Source organism: Chelonoidis abingdonii, chromosome 2 (genome assembly GCF_003597395.2).
Source record: "Chelonoidis abingdonii isolate Lonesome George chromosome 2, CheloAbing_2.0, whole genome shotgun sequence".
Taxonomy (NCBI): domain Eukaryota; kingdom Metazoa; phylum Chordata; order Testudines; family Testudinidae; genus Chelonoidis; species Chelonoidis abingdonii.
In genome coordinates this window covers 80,414,178-80,430,945 of record NC_133770.1, presented here as the reverse complement: position 1 = coordinate 80,430,945, position 16,768 = coordinate 80,414,178, and positions in this window count along the sequence as shown.

Sequence of the window (16,768 nt, the reverse complement as noted above, 5' to 3'; positions counted from 1 at the left end):
ATATTTTTCAGAGTCATTGTTTCCCAGGATGGAGTCCTCACCCCAGAAGTATGGCCTATATTCTTTGTTCCTAAATGTATACGTTTGCATTTAGCCATATTATATGGATACTGTTTGCTTGTGCCTACCTTACCGTGCTCTGTATCAGTGACCTGTCCTCTTCATTATTTATCATGCCCCCAATTTCTGTGTCCTCTACAAGCTTTGTCAGTGATTATTTAGTTTTCTTCTTAATAAAAATGTTAAATAGCATAGGGCCAAGAACTGATCCCTGTGGTACCCAAAAGTTTTCTGCAGAAAGCTTTTTTTGTTTTTTCACTAAAAAGACACAGTTGGAAAGAGCATATCCTTTTCTGAACTAACAGAGAAGTGCTCTTGTCATGCAGTTTGTTTTTACAGATGTTTATTCCTGATGTGATTGTTTAAATAACAAATAATTTTGTGCTCAATTTTAGCTAAGACTCTAATGGGGTACTAAATTGCTGAATAGTCAGGTTGATTGCATTATCAGCTGCTTACTTCAATAAAATCTTTTAAAATTCTTTTATTTAGTGGAACTTAAATGTTTTGACTGATTTCTTGGGGTTTTTTTCATATTTCTCTTTCACATTCTACAAATTTTCTTGTAATGTTCTTTCATTTCCCTGAGTTTATTTGACTGTTTTCTGGACTCTTTCTACCTTTTTATGAAATTAGAACTATATAATCTACATTATATACAGATCTCAAGCATGTGCATTTTTAAGGTAGAGTTAGATTAAAGAGTTCATCCATGTATTTTGATTTGTAAGATTAGAAATAAGTGCCTATCTGATGCTCTGGACTTGTACGTAGTTTTAAAAATTCACAATATCAGACTTTAAAAAAATCTATATGATAGTTCTCTGAGTTAATCAAGAGTTTGAGTCCTTATTGATGATGTGCCTTAAAAAGGATGACAAATCATTAATTATAGGTTTATTTTTTCTATATTTATAAAACTTCAGCAGAGGTATAGGATAGAGGAAGGCCTAGATTTCATGAAGCTAAACTCCAGTGACCTATTAAAACAAGAATCTTGAACTAACTTTTTAAGTTGGCTGAAACAGCTGTGTTGTAAGAGGGATTCATTCTCAAAGCATGATTTTATCACCCTAGCCCTTCCCAGAATGTTTTGCCATGAGACCGCAGTTTTAAATTACAATAAATCTCCTGGCCCTGCCTCCTCCCAAGATAGCTCAGCCCATGCTGTGAACTGTACTGAGCACGTGGCTGACTCCAGGCTTTTAACACAGTGTAGGTTACAAGTGGTTTGGGTTGCCACAACCTTGTTTCTGTCAGACTACTGCCAAGGACATGGGTTTAAACAGGTGGAATGAATGGGACTGATCAACAGTAGTGGTAGGTATTTCCTTTTATAACTTGAGCAAAAGGAAATAGTTTCAGCCACAACCTCAAATTTAAGTTGACACAAGGTTTGATAAGAAAACAACCCCTCTTTTTTAGTTTTAGTACCACCTAGTCTTCACCCTCTCCTGTATTTACAGCTGATGTGGAGAACAAATGGCAGTTAGATTTAACTTGGCCACATTTGATTTCTTTTTAATTATTTCTGGGTAATGTTTTGTTTTTAAACATCTACTCTGTCAGATTCATTTTTATACATTTGTTTTTCTTGCATGCAACAGCAGACTAGTCAATGTTAGAGGCACGTGTATCTTCAGCACATAATGAAACATTCTGGGATTCATTACTAGAAACAGTAATGGTTACCTGGTATGCTTCATCAAGTCTGCTTTTGTAGACCTACGTTCTGTGATCTGGCACCCATTTACTAGCTAAACATAAATATAGTTCATTACTGAGACACTTCCTTGATACTACATCTAACTACTACACATTATTCTCCCCATCAAATTGCCATGTTTCAGGGATACATTTTTCTAATTGTGTGTTTTTATAAACAGTTGTATATTGAATGTACCAAGAACATGGGTTACTTTTTTTCTCTGAATATATTGACACTCAAGCTCATTTGTAAGAGTTACGTTTCTAGCCACAGTCACAGATAATTTGAGCAGTAGTTGGCCATTAAGGGGTTTACATGTGCATACCCCTAAATCCCAGCATTCTGTAGACTCAAGGTATAAATGCCACATCTCTTCTAAAACAATTACTTAAAAGTTTGTTCCTGTATTGGACTGTAAATGCTTCAGGACACACTGTGTGTTCAGTGCCCATTTCGGTTAATGTATATCTGTGAAAGCAACGTGTCCAGTGAACTAGACTTACTGTTAGTAAGTTAATGTTCTTTCTTCATGACGACTGATTCTAGAGCCCCACTGTAAGAGATGAGATACCAGTGACCTCCTTGAAGAGGTGGGCTGAGGAACCTTGCTAATTAAACAGTAACTGAAGAATTCCCTTCCTGGAACCAGAAGCATAGAGAATATGATGATTCATGAAGTTATGCACCAACTCTGCATTGCAGCCCTACAGATTTCAAATAAGGGTGCATTGTGGCTACATGCCATTAAAATTACCATCTTCCTAACTGAGCGGGGCCTTCGATGTTCAGGCACAGGAACATCAGTTCATAATATGACTGAATGCATAATACTACCCACTTAGTCTTTGAGCTCTAGACCTTTCTCCAAAGTCTTAGACCAAGCATGACTAAGCAGTTTAAAAAGCTCTATGGGGCAGGGATTGCCTATCATAATGGAATCCTGGTAATTCAAATAAAGAATTAGAAAGCCTAAGTAGTAGGTAGTGGCTCTTTGCTATTCAGAGTGTGTAACCTTGCCTCCCCAGTATGACTATGGGACAGAAGCTCTGAGACTTTGGTCTAGTGGGTCAGTCCTGTTGAATCTTCCTCAGTATTTGTGAGAGGTGGGGGGGGCAGAATGGAAGCTAACTCTGTTAATTTGAACATAGTTGTATCTTTGTATGTGACAGAAAAAGGGATAAGAATAGCTTCATGGACCCACCAGCTGGTGGACAGAGAAACTGAGGGTCAGTTGGGGGTACATGGTATTTACACCATTGGTGTATGGAATGATGGGCTCAAGAGACATATCCATATACCCTGACATGCAAACTATAGTTCAAAAAGTTTCTGTGACAGTATGAATAGGCACATAACTCCTATATTTGTGGCTCTGTGGTGGCAATGTCATGAAGAACTGTAATTTAACTATCCTATGTATTGCTAATTAATTTAACTAAATTTAACAAAATGGGTTTAAATTGCATTCAGTGTAGTCACTCCATGTCCTTAGAAGACCTGAAGATGAGTCTATAGTGTCTGTAACACAACCTAAAGGATGCCTTGTGATCCCACTTTGCCTCTCAAGCAGATGTTTGGCTTGTGTGACAGACTCAGGCCAGTGGGGTACAGGAGTCTGGTAGAGGGCAAATATACTGGTCACTAGATGAGTAGTTTTCTGTTCCCTGAGTGACCAGAGGAGGGGCTGCACTCGAGTAATCAGGAATCTGCTAGAACCAATTAAGGCAGACAGGTTGGTTGGCTGCAGGTGTTCTAATCAGTCCAGGCTAATCAGGGCACCTGGGTTTAAAAAGGAGCTCACTCCAGTCAGGGAGTGGGGAGCCAGAAGCATGTGAGAGAAGCTGGGAGCAAGAGGCACAAGGAGCTGAGGGCGTGGGCGTGGGAGTGCGAGTGCTGTGGGAGGACTAAGGAGTACAAGCGTTATCAGGCACCAGGAGGAAGGTCCTGTGGTGAGGATAAAGAAGGTGTTTGGAGGAGGCCATGGGGAAGTAGCCCAGGGAGTTGTAGCAGTCATGCAGCTGTTACAAGAGGCACTATAGACAGCTGCAATCCACAGGGCCCTGGGCTGGAACCCAGAGTAGAGGGCAGGCCTGGGGTTCCTCCCAACTCCTGATCAGACACAGGAGAAGATGACCCAGACTGTGGGGAAGATCACTGAGGTGAGCAAATCTGCCAATAAGCGCAGGATCTACCAAGGTAGTAGAGGAGGAACTTTGTCACACTTGGTTGCAGTTCTTTTTCCCTGAGCATCACTTTGTGTGCTGGTTAGTACACTATTCCCATTGACACATTCGCTAACAAAAACTTCAGCTCCTCTCAGTTACCATGGCTATGGCACCTATTAATCTTCAAGAATAAAAGTTGAAGTTATTGATACGCTCTCCAGTTCTTTTTTTACGGTGCTTCTGTCAACTCTTTTGCTTCTCTGGGATTCTTCTACAACAAAAATTCTATATCTTCAAGAGGGTTGGGTTGTTTTTATTTCAGAAAGCTGGGGTAATAGCAGCAGTAATCTAAGAGTAGAATAAAGCAGGGGAAGGCAAACTATGGCCTGTGGGCTGGATCTGGCCCAGCAGGGCTTTCAATCCAGCCCCTGGCTCAGTTGAGCTAAGGCAGGCTCCCTGGCCCTATGCCGCTCCTGGAAGCGGCTGGCACCACATCCCTGCAACCCATAGGGGGGAGAGGACTCTGTGCACTGCCCTTGGCTGCAGGCACCGCCCCCAGCAGCTCCCATTGGCCGGGAGTGGTACTCACAGACAAGGGCAGCATGCAGCAGAGCCGCCTGTCCCGCCCCGTCCTGCCCCACCCCCAGGAGCTGCTGCCAGACATGCTGTCCACTTCTGGGAGCTGCAGGGGCCAGGGTGCCTTAGCCCCATGGCATGCCACTGCCACCCCAGAGGTAAGTGGTGCCGGGCCAGAGCCCACACTCTGAACCCCTCCTGCACCCCAACCCCCTGCCCTGAGTCCCCTAACCTCCTGCTTTGAGCCCCCTGCCACACCCCTCTTGCAACCCAATACCTTGTCCTGAGCCCTTCCTGCACACTGTACTCCCTCCCGCACCCCAACCCCCTTCCCCAGCCTTACGTTCATGGCCCTGCATACAATTTCCCCACCCAAATGTGGCCTTTGGGCCAAAAAGTTTGTCCACCCCTGGGATAAAGGTTACTTATGTACAGAGTAAGATGGGTTCTCTTTGAGGCCTGAGATCTGAATTACTTATTTCTGTATTTTTTTCCTGAATTATATCTGATCAATACCCTGCAAACTATACCAACTTGGCCTGCGTTCTCTTCATAAACTAAGCAAGTTTAGGCATAATAAATATATGAAAGAGATATTCAAGGAAAACCTAGGTGATGTGAGATTTAATACTAAGCAGTACTCTACCCCCTGAGTTAAAGATGCAACCACAAAAAAATTGAGGGACCTGTGGTGAAAATAAATGAGATCTGGAGCAGTAATGCAGAACATCAACAGGATCATAAATTGGTGAAGATGAATGTGCCCCGTGGAGCAACTTCGTGTAGTCATAATCCAATCAATGTGTTATCCAGGTGCTTTCATTTATATTTAGCATACCATAAATCTATTGCATGTCTAGGAGCAAATATTGCCACTTAAGTTGTCAGCTAAGGGGTGCTCTGCCTTTTTATTATCAAAAAGAGCTTATAAATCACAGAGTTCTGTGTTTACAATTAAAATGGTGCAATGCTCTTTCACATTAATGTTTGCATTCTTCCACGTTGTTTTGTTTTCCCATCTAATTTTATATTTGTCAATATTGTAATAGTTTTCCTATTCTGTCCACTAGTGATGTTTGCTTCTAATATTATAGCAATTTTGCATAAATAAAAAGAAAAATGTGAACAACCAGCGTGTGAAGTTTTCTCTGGTCTTTATTTATTTAGCCTGGGTCTCAGCAGTACCATGTTATAGCTGCTGTCTCTCCACTTTTCTGGATAGCATGTTTAAAAACTGTTTTATTTTATGGTTCATGCCATCTATAGTGGCCACAGAAACCATGTTAGCATTCTTCTGGTAAGAACCATCTTTAAACTATAGGCTTTGCTCTAGTCTAAAAAAAAAAAAACAAAAAACTGAATTTGGGGATGCTGTGTATTTTTTTACCCAACTGTATTCTGTGCCTTTTGGCATGGCCAGTATGGACGGGGATGAATCTTATGAGCAAGTTCCAAAATGGTACTTTAGTCTACGCTCCTAGAGTACAGCATGGTTTGGAACTTGCTACTGACATAACTTAGGGCATGGCTACACTTGCAGATGTAGAGCGCTGTGCGTTAAACCCGCCTTCGTAGAGCGCAGTAGGGAAAGTGCTGCAGTCTGTCCACACTGATAGCTTCAAGCGCAGTGGCTTGGCTACATTTGCGGCACTTGCAGTGGCATTGGGAGTGGTGTATTATGGGCAGCTATCCCAGCATGCAAGTGACTGCAACATGCTTTTAAAATGTGTGGGGGTGGAGTGTGACAAGGAGTGTGTTGTGTGTATGTGGGGGGGAGAGAGAGTGGGTTTTGGGGGGGGAGTTTGAGAGCATGTCAGCATGCTGTCTTGTAAGTTCAGACAGCAGCAGACCTTCCCCTGCCTCCTGTCCCATCTCTCTCTCTCTCACACACAGCATTTCACAGTAACAGTTTGCATGCCGGCTGTCAGAAACGGAGCTTTGGAAGGGCATTTCCGCATTCCTACAGGAGTTCAAAACAATGACAAGAGTGGCCACTTGACTTAAGGGGAGTATGAGACGTTTCCAAAGGCTGATCAGACCACAGTAACACACGTCGTTCACACTGACACCTGGGTGTTGTAGCCAAGGCGCAGCAAATGTTATTCCTCTCACCGAGGTGGCGTACCAGCAGCGCTGTAGCTGCGGAGTCAGAGCGCTCTGTGTGGACAGGTAGCAAGCTAGTGCACCCGGGGCTCCTTTATTGCGCTGTAACTTGCATGAATAGCCAAGCCCTTAGTCTAAATGTCTATCTGAGTAGTGGCAAAGGAAGAGAAAAGAGGAGGAGTCCCTTGAGAAGAAAAGGGAAAGATCATATGCTAAGCAAGTCTCTGCACACATCCTCCTCCTTTTCTCTCATCCCTTTGCTGTCTCAGGTGCTAGTTCTCTTTTCCTCTTGACCTAAACAATGGCTTCGTGATGGGAGGTACTCCTTACATTAGCCCTACAAGAGCTGAATTAGGCCAAATAGGCTGCAATCTGGGAGAATGAAACCTCTGAGGAAAGCCCTAATTAAGGGAGGCTCACCTGTGGGAACAGGTGGGGCTTATATAAAGAAAGGAAATTGGAAGCAGAGGAGGCTACAGGAAGGCAGTCTGCAGTCACTCTCTGGAAGAAGGACTAGGGCTATAAAGCCAAATAGCCCATGGTTATTCTCCAGGAGGAGGGAGCTGAGAGGCTGATAAATCCAGAGGAGTAGGGAGGGTCAGCAGGTAAGGAAGAGGCTCAAGAAAAGGTAGCAAGATACAGGAGGGAACAGACCTTGGCTGCTGCTTAGATCAGTGGTTCTCAAACTTTTGTACTGGTGACCCATATCACATAGCAAGCCTCTGAGTGCAAACCCCTTATAAATTAAAAACACTTTTATATATTTAATACTCATTATAAATACTGGAGGCAAAGTGGGGTTTGGGGTGTGGGCTGACAGCTTGTGACCCCCCCCTGTAAGAACCTTGTGACCCCCTGAAGAGTCCTGACCCCCCAGTTTGAGAACCCCTGGTTTAGAGGGTCCCTGAGCTGAAACCTAGAGTAGAAGATGGGCCTGGGTTGCCCTGTTAGCCCTTGAGGAAGTGAATGAGAGGACTGCCTGAGACTTCTGCAAATCCCCAGAAGGGGAAACCACACAGTGACCTGGCCAGAGGGCTGAATCACAAAGAGAAAACTAGTTCCTGGGATATGAGAGGGGCCCCAGAGATAGAAAGAGACACTGCAACTACAGGAAGGAGTGTTGGCCATGCAGTGCTAATCCCCAGAGTGGCAAGGAGGGGAGCATCACCTGGGGTTTGTCACAGGCTCCTTGATTTGAAATGGCCATGGAAAAATCCCCACTCTCCCAAACTGATAAGTACGACAGTAACAAATGCTGTGCACTCAGCAAATCTGAGAGTGGATTTTCAGAAGTGTTGAGACTCCGGTGTACTCTGCTCCCACTGAAGTCAAAACTTCTCTGGGAGCTGAGTGAGGCCAATATTGAGCATTTTTTCAAATCCCATCCTCAGAGTATAATAAAACTCCATCTGTTTCATTACAAAATCTTTACACCACACTTGCCCTTGGACCTAATGCACAGTAGATGTGCATTTAAATGTGTCCTAGCAGTTTTTAAACATAGCTGTGCTTTATGAAAAATCTGATACTTTCATAATCAAGTTGAATGATCTAAGGTTAGAGGAGGCATCTTTATTAAGTAGATCTACCTCTCTGCTCTTTCCTAATTCAAAGATGAACCTTTCTAGTTTTTGTGAGCCTCACATGTCCTTTAATTTAAATGTTAAAGTTATAAAAAGAGAGGTTATCACTAGAAAGTATGTTCTTTTTTTAAATGCTTGTTCATGTCCATTCCTGCCTCTGCTCAGCCTCCTTCTCCCAAGTCCCTGCCCATGCTCCGCTCCACCCCCCCCCGCAATCAGCCCCCTCCCCTGAGAACTTCTGCTGCTTGAGCTTCTCTGCCCCATCCCCCTGAGAGGTCCCCCCCACCCAAGGGAAAAAATTCTCTCGCAACTGTGCATGCAGCGCACTCATATCATGGAATGGACATGAGCAACACATCTCAAAGAGCAACAGGTACAGAAAGGTTAGTAACCATATATTTCAGTATTAATAAGTCTTATTAAGGAACTACTGAAGTCATCTTTCAAAAATCCAAGCACTAAGATATGTTAATGAGAGATTTCACTACTAGGCACTGATCTTATGTTTTCATTATAGTTGCCGAAATCTGAAAGGACCATTACAAAATGTTAATCTAAGCCCCTTCACTCAAAACAAACACACAAACCTCCTGCAAGAGAAGGATCCTTGTGTAATGAGTTAGAAACCTGGCATCACAGTATATCCTACTCCTAGTTCAGAGCATTGTTAAATCACTCCTTACAGCCTCCGCTACAGAGGAACAAGGTAATGAGAAGACTTTTAAATTAATACCTGCACCTTTTTATGAGACTTCCTTTACTGCCTTTTACCATTTTATGGAGAAATGAAACTCCATTCTACACAATGAATTGCTCAGTAGCAGATTTTCTAGAGTACATTCTGATTTTTTTTTTCATGATTTTAAAAAAATCTAGATGTAGCAAACTCTATAAAGCAAAAGATCATCTGGACATGCATGCTAAAGTATGTTGTAATAAAACAAATCGCTATTGTACACTATTACATGGCCGCCTGTAATATATTCCCAGGTCTAGTAAAGATTAGTTTGTAATGGTCTGCTGTATATATATTTCCACAGCTACTGGAACTACTCAGCAAGAAAGGCTTTCTGAATAAAACTATTCAACACTTTTGATTTTCAAAGAGTTTTATGAACACTATTTTTTGCCTCACTTCAGTGAGGTAAGTAGTAGTATTCCTGACTTATGAAGGAGGAGCCTGAGCAGAGAAGGCAAGTGACTTGTCTAAGGTCACAGTGAAAGTGGGTAACGGAGGTGGTGCTAGAACTCAGGAGTTCCTAGCTCCCAATCCTGTATCCAAGCCTACACTATGCCCCTCTTGCAAAGACACATCATGGAGGACCTCCATGCCCCCACGTAGATCCAAAGGATTCCCACAAAGTTTCAAGCTGCAGCTAACACCTTTTCTGCAAAAGGAGGACAGCTTAGGACTCTTTACAAATCCTGGCCATGCTGTCCTTTTAACCTCCACATGCACGCTTATAGTCATGAGGGAGCTAGGAACCCCTGAGTTCTAACCTTAGCTCTGATAACTGAGGCTCTTTATGGCCATGGGCAAGTCACTTAACCTCTCTGCCTCAATACCTGGTAGAACAAGTCCAAGCGTGTCCTGAGTTATGAGATGAAGGTCGAGCCCCTTTACTGCAAAGAAGATTAAAGAGTTTAATTGGGGAGCAGATGGAGGTATACTGGGAAGATTGCAGAGAGTAATCTCTTGATGATAGAGTATTCTGCTAATGCTGCATAGGTCAAATTCAGCAAGACTAATGGAATGTTAGGTTAGCTTATCAATAATCATAAATGGGCTAGGACTCCCGTTTTGTTTTGTTTTATGACCATTTATTTTACAGACAAAAAATGAGATTTCAAACCTCAGTTTTCAAAACATTTTTTCACAATCTCCATTGGGCATTTATGTAGGTTGTACCCTCATTGACAGAGTCACAAGTAACTAACACTGAAGAAAAGTTGCATACACGCCGTTCCGTCAAAAGAAATTGCCACTTTCCTATGGCAGATTCCAAAATACAAATGATAGTACAAACTCAAAAACACCTGGGCATTTTCTGAGAACTCTTGAGTATTAACTTCAACAGCACTGTACAAGGATCTGGTATGTGGCTTTAAATCTGGAAGCCTGAACACTTGAAATGTGAAAGGGAAACTGGAATAAATGCAAGATTGTTTGTTTCCTTTTTGTTGTATTTGTTACTGTAAACCTAGTGCCCAGGTCATAACCGTAGGATTGTCTCTTTAGTTATGATTTTATTTAGAGTCAAATTTTGTGTCCTATAGCTTTAACATAGTCTGCATTATTAAAAATGAATTTAATGGTCCTATAGGAGCGAACTCTGCAGGTAGCAAACAAGCATCTTGATATATATGGTCTTCAATTATTCATTCTGGACTATGGGGATTTGTGAAATGTATTTCTAGCTAAGCTCAAAGCCATTATACTAATACTAGCAACAGGGCTATGTTATTTAGTTTAACAGAAAAGGACATGATTGCCCTCCTCAAGTTTTCTGTTTGTAATATTTTATTGCATTTAATAAAGTTTCCTACAATTGTATGCATATATTGTGGATAAGGCCAGTCATTAGAGAGTATTGGGATGCAGTCCATAACCAAATAGCACAACTTGTTGGATATTTATTACAGAATGATTCTTTGGTAATCCTCCTGGGGCTTCCTAGACGAAATGATCACACACAAGGAAATGAAGGATTCGTCTCTCATCTGTTAGTAGCTGCTCAGCTAATGATAACTCCTGGTTGGAAAAAGAAAAATAGTCCAACCATAGACGAATGGTTCAAAAAAAAATGGGAGGTTATATTTCTGGAAAAATTAACACAACAATTGCATACTCCGCAAGGACAAATAGATATTTAGCTATTGGGGTATCTTTTATTCAGTCCTCACACAAAGTGCGTTCACTGGGGGGGAGGCCACACCTGTGCAATTTTTTTTAGGATTAACATTCGATAGACATGCCTGGGCTGTTAAATGTGTAATCAGAGATTTCACAGAATTTAATGAAATTATGTGTCATGGGTGTTGTAATGATGCTTAGTGTGTAAAATGGTTGGTAGTAGCCTGTTATATAGAGAGAGCTGATTAATCTATTCCTGTACAATGTCCCCTTAAACAAAAGCTCACTGTTGTAATGATTGTTTTCTTTCTGATATTTACACGGCAAGGATTTTGTTAATACTTCATAACTAAACACAGAGTAATAAACATATAGAAGTTTCCTACACGTTACTTGGGTGGGGAGAGAGAGGAGACATCTATTAATTGTAAATGGCCTTCTTGCCAGCAGGAATTCACATGCATCATCTTGTATGTGTGTGATGTAATCAAAATGGTTTTACACACAAATTGCTTGCAAGTAAACGCTGTGAATAATTTTGCTCCTCTGGCTTGCTGCAATCTCAAACAAGCTTTTGGTATCCTCTGATGTGTTTTGTTTAAAAATCAGAGCCACTTTCTCAAAGAATCTGTTTAAGCTTAACAACGGGCTCGCTACTGCTCCTTCGTGGATTTTGTTTTAGAAAAATGTCTCATTCTGCTCTCACTTGTACCATATTTACACTAGTATAACCCAGGGCTTGTCAGCATGAAAGCATGTCACCAGTTATACCAGTATAACTGCCTATCTGGATATTCTTATTCTGAAATAAGAGTGACTTTTTTTTTTTTGTATTTAACTTAAATCTCTTCCCAAATTAATCTGAAAAAAGTTGCATTTACAGAATAAGAGTTTCCACTTGGGGGAGTTATACTGGTACAATTATACTGCTTTAAATTCACAGCTTATCTTATACCAGCATAATTTTCCCACATACACAAGCACTCTGTTGGCTTCAGTAGCATTGCTCCTGTTTTACACCAGTTTAACTAAGCAGTTTGGGACCTGTCAGTAGTCAATGCATGTTTGGGGGAAAGGAAATGTTTGTGCATGTGTCTGGTGGAATCCAGGTAGGATATTTTCTACAGCTCTGCATCCAGCCGTCTTTGCTCTGCCAATTAGCTGCATCAGCTTGCACTAGTTTGGTTAGAAAACTTTAGCTCTTTGTCACAGGTCACTGGCCCCTTGAAGAGGAAATGGGACTGGCCCCCCAGTCCCATAATTGTCTGCCACTCAGCCACTGGGGTCCAGTGTTAGCCTGATGAACATCGGGACCTCATAAAAAAGGCTGAGAGAAGGAAGGAACTCCAGGAAGCAGGTTAGGGTCTTGTGAGAAGCCCTGAGGTAGGGCCTGTAGGAAGGGGGCAGGGCGGTCTTAGGAAAAAGTACCAGAGTGCTCTGGGAGAGGAAGCAGTGGGGCTTGCTAGGAAAAAAGGGCCACCCAGAGAGAGAGCCCTGGGATGTAGTGTTCAAAGAACAATTCTACAGGGCCCAGGATTAGGGGTGACAAGTAGGGCCCTTCAGTGAATGGTTCACTGTGAGATGGACTCCAGGGATAGCAACCTGGCAGTCAGCGAACAGGAGCTGAGAACTGAGTCTAGAAAGCAGGCTGAAAAGGAATCCAAGGAGGGCAGAAGACTTTTCTGTTTGGGCTTCTAATTGGTCTAATGCTGTGCCCTGGCTCAGATAGGTACCCCACCAGTGAGTCACGTCCATGACATGCATGCTTAAGTGGGCCAATAATAAATTGGAGTGAGGGGAGGGGAATTCTCAAACTTTTGAGTATATCTGGCCTGCAACATGGTAATGGCAGATATTGAAAAAGCAAAAAGAAGGGAATGAATGAATGTAAGTTTTGACTTCACATGGCTGAATGAGCATTTATTGTTAGACCTGTTCAGCTACCTTGACTGTTGAAAAATGATTAGGCAATATTTGCCCTGTCTCATTAACATAGTTGCAGTTGTTATAGCATGTGAGTTGTGAGAGAAGAACAGGACATCTGTTTCATCCTAGAATGATAGTTGAGTGTATAAGAGGGAACCTTCTGCTTCTACTATCATTTTGCCTAATACAGTGAGAACAGGAAGTGCTGTGAGAAAGTAGAGAGACTCTACAGACGGCTGCCCGGCTGAGCAGATCCATCTGTGAGCTGCTTTCGTATAAAATGGAACAACGCTTGCTGGACCTTCAGATTCTCCAAGCTCTGAGAGCCAACCCCTCTCACACTGGAGCTGGATTTGGCTGCACGTGTGTTAAGCAAGCTGTATCCAAAAGTGGACCGGGCTATTCTGGGCTAGGCCACACAGCCCCCTCATCTGACCTGCCCTATGAACTGCCCTTTGCTTCCCTCCCCCACACCTCCCCAAGTACTGTGCAAGAAGTATTCCAGTACAAGAAGTGTTCTAGAGTGAAAGCACATCCAAGCAAGGAGGGGACATGTTGGAGACCCTGGAAAATCTCCACTACCCCAAACAGACTTATGGCAATGTAAGGCATGGGTTAGGGGAGATCCACGGCTACCCTTAGTCTGTGCTTTGGCTGCCAATCGTAGCCAAATAGGGAGGGTGCAAGACTCAAGGGAGACTGGCTTCAAGTTTGTTTGTTTGTTTGGGTAACATCAAGGCACTCTTGTGTGATGTGCTTTTCGCTGGAAGGGTGTCACAGTAGTCTACACCTTAGGTCAGGATCCTCTCGAGTTTCAGGAACCATCAGCTCAGATCTCAGCAGAGAATCTTCTGTGTTGAGCTCAGCAACACTTTGACAATGTTTCATTTTGTGGGCAAAGGGGGAGGAAATTTTGGGAGGCAGAATTCACAATGTGGCCTTATTTTTGACCAGTTCTGCTGAGGTAAATTGCAGCTGAATGGATTGTGGGCATGTCAAATGAACCCCCAAAAACCAACATCCTGCCTTCTCTGCAAGGGCCCTAAAGATTTTAGGACATCTTTCATAAGAATAGGAGTGTTTTCTAATGGCCTTGAATACTATATATTCATTACTGCCCTTCTCCCTAGAAATGGCCCGATTTTGGTGATGCTCTGTGATCCCCTAGAGTGAAGTGTAAGAGGATATTATAGGCAGTCAGGGCAACAGAATTATTTATTTTAGTGGTGGTTCAAAAATTTTCTTGAGCTTTTAAACAGAGATTTTTTAAAAAAAACCAAATCTAGGATCTACCATTTGGATGTAAATTGCTTATCGATAGCAGAAATCTGCTTCTCAGCTCCTCGGCTCTAGCTCCGCTTCTCACAGCCAGATGGGTCTGGGCTATGATTTTAATTGCAGCCTTTCAAATGATTAGTGATTTTCTTACTGCACTGAATGTGAACATTGTTTTTAATGCAACAAGTTTTGATAGAGAGTCTCCTACGAAAAGCTTCACTTTCATGGTGTGCATTTCCACTAAAAGTGCTCTCATTGTCTCTGGAAATGTTTGCTGTCACTTAATCCTGCCCTTTTATCACTAGAAATTCCACAAAAAATGTGGTTTCTCCTGCAGTATTACCATTAGAAATAAAACAAGAAAGCACTTTCCATTCATATTACCGGTAAGATTGTGCACTTGTGAAAGAAACTCAGCATTGTCTATTTAGTGCATTAGAAATGTAGCACTCTGCCTTTTATGTCCATCCTGGGCATTTGTTTGCTGATTAGTGGATAGATAATATATACAAAACCAGATTAACTAAAGCTCTACTGATGCTTGTCAATGCCTGCTTCATTCCCAGTAGCATATGCACAACTTGAAAGGTGATTGACTAGTGACATTTTATCGCAGGCCTGAGGGGAATAGATCAACTGCTGTCTTCATTAGACAGAAAACAGAGCCAAAGAATCAATAGGAATGTACACAATTTCATCTAGAGCCTCAAGCATCTGGGACCTATCAAGCCACTAGAGGGTAGTATGGAGGGGACATGTTTAACATTTTTTTTATCTATGTAGAAATTTTGATCAGTGTCCATTGCCTAAGCACCTGGGATGAATAAATATTAACGAGGTAACAAAATATGAGCCTTTCAACCTAAGGGGGAAAAATCAGAACCTCTTGCTCAGTAATGCACAAAAAAAATTCCTTTTCTTATTAAACTACTGTTGAAGGTCCATCAGCGGCAACATCAAATAAGTAAATTGTATCTTTGGCCCAAAGCTCACCAAGCCCAGGCTCTGGAAGAGTGCTGGAGGTAGCAGATCCTTGAGACATATGCTCTCTATTGAGATTGCCCTGCAGCTGTCCTGACAACTTTTAAATCCTGAGAGCTAAGAACAACCCATCAAATTGTAACGCTCTTGAAAGATAACTGATGATTTTTCAGATAACTAGGTTCCTGACCTTCAGAGCTTGGCATATGGACCCTCATCTCAAAGTGAGTAGGTTCCTAGCAAACTGAAACAAAGCTATGATGTTATGTGTCTATGGCATATCATGGGACATGCAAAACTTCATGGAAAGGGCATTAAAACACAGGGAAAACTCTGAGGATCATGTCCACAGTAAATAATAATTATATTTGCCAGAGCACCTTTGATCCAAGAAGCTCAACAAGAATTGCAAAACTTAATATTCCCATTGCATAGATGAAGAAGCTGAGGCACCGAAAAGCCAAGTGGCTTGTTTAAAGTGACACAGAGAGTCAGCAATGGAAACAAGAATAGAACTCAGATCTCCTGATTCCTAATCCTCTGCGCTAATCCCGAGATGGTGTTTCCTCCTATGACTTCTACTATGGCAGTTGTTCTGCACAGCAACCATGAGCACATGTGTGTTTGAGTGGAGGCACAGTTGTCACATACGTGCATTAATTTGATGGAAACTTTCTCTAGTCTGTTGCTCACATGTTATATGCCATTAGCACATTGCACACCTCCTCTGAATAATTTGTTTCCTTACGTGGCTTAGGTTTCCTCTGTTCCATTACAGGGGACTGGGCCTTGTGTTGCTGGTGTTCGGTTCCCTCAAGTCCTTTCCTTGCTCAGGTGATTTGGAAGTCTGGTTCTGCCATCTCTGCAGGAAGTCCTCACACTTAGCTCTCAGGGTCTCATTCATGGATCTCTGCCTTTCTCTGTATCAAAGCAGCCACTGACCCACATAGGATGATCAAGAAAAGGAGGGGCTTTGCCAGCTGTTTCTGAGCCAAGATTTTGGTAGTGAATAGAGTACGCTCCACAGCTGACTGGTCTCTCAATGCTCAGTAGAAACCATAGTTATGGGGGATCAGCAACCTCTGGAAATAGCAGAAGGAAAGGAGAATAAAGTTCCAGCTGTCACAGCAACAATATGTTTATGGATCCGTTTTGAACACCCCAAAGTTTGGGGATGAAACGATCTGGGGTTTTGATTCAGGGACTAAATGCAATATTCAGATGCCAATGAGCAGTTTAATTCTGCAATATCCCCTAAGAAGGTTGGGAAATGTTAAGATTCATGGTTTTCATTCAGACCTGTCTCCATCAACAGCACCTTTTCCTGAAGGTTTGAGCTGCGTGTCTATTTTATTTTATTCATTTGAGCACCTTTAATATTTTATATTCTTAATAAGGATTCTGGCCCAAATTCAGCTCTGACAGGAGTAGCTGCAGCCCCCACTGAAGTCCCTGGGCTGTTCTGTACAAGAGGACTGAATATGGCCCACTATCATCATGCCAAAGGAGGAGCAGCAGATTCCAATTTACTAAA